This window comes from Triticum aestivum, chromosome 2D (assembly GCF_018294505.1).
Source record: "Triticum aestivum cultivar Chinese Spring chromosome 2D, IWGSC CS RefSeq v2.1, whole genome shotgun sequence".
In the NCBI taxonomy this organism is placed as follows: Eukaryota; Viridiplantae; Streptophyta; class Magnoliopsida; order Poales; family Poaceae; genus Triticum; species Triticum aestivum.
Window position 1 is genome coordinate 379,454,429 of NC_057799.1, and position 855 is coordinate 379,455,283.

General features: G+C 34.9%; 1 non-coding gene across 1 annotated transcript; it reads left to right on the forward strand.

Annotated features, from left to right (window-relative positions):
* The first annotated feature begins 240 nt into the window (after positions 1–240).
* On the forward strand, positions 241–427 carry LOC123056403 (U2 spliceosomal RNA). Its single transcript, XR_006426780.1, has one exon. It is a non-coding gene; the product is annotated as a U2 spliceosomal RNA (small nuclear RNA).
* Positions 428–855: the final 428 nt, after the last annotated feature.

The window sequence follows — 855 nt, forward strand, 5'->3', positions numbered from 1 at the left end:
GGCCTCATTTGTCAGTGGGAGGTAGAAGCTGGCCAGTCGGTTTGGCCCATTCGTGCATACAATCTGGGCTTGGACTATTAATTTGGGCCATGCTGCGAGTCGTGGAATTGGATTATAGCTGGTTGATAAGATTCGTACTAGCATAGGTCCTTATTATTAGTAGTACCACATTGCCTGGCTAAGGCGTAATAAGTAGGTGCAGCAAGATATAAAAGGAGGAGCATGGCTCCACTGCAAATCATACATTTCTCGGCCTTTTGACTAAGATCAAGTCTACTATCTGTTCTTATCAGTTAATATCTAATACGTGGATTTTCATGTCCACATGATATTGATTTTTTTTATTTTGGAGGTGATCCGCATATGTAGCTCGCTACATGGGTCTTCATGATCGCTATAGCGTTCCACTACTGTGGGTTGATGCGCCACAGCCAAATAAAATGAAATATTTGATACAAACCATAAAACAGTCATCAAACAGTCTGAATTATTACTAAATTTAGTAAGGTCGAATAACATTTTTTAAATTTTAAATTGTTTATTTTCTACTTTTATAATTATATGAACTTTTAAACCATAAAACGATAAATTTTCAATAAAAAAGTAGGTATGCATTTATCTCCTTTTTTGTGAGTACCTACGTATTTATCTCCATATTAAATATGCATGATATCTTTCCTTTAGGATTTACAAATGAGTAGTTACTATCCTCGTGTAAAATGCAATTACACTGTGTTGGATCTTGTGCAATCTTTAAAAAACATGTGATGCAATTACATTGTGTTGGATCTTGTGCAATGTTTTAAAAAACATATGAAACTTGTTGCAGACTGACAAGATTGGTAACTATATGAT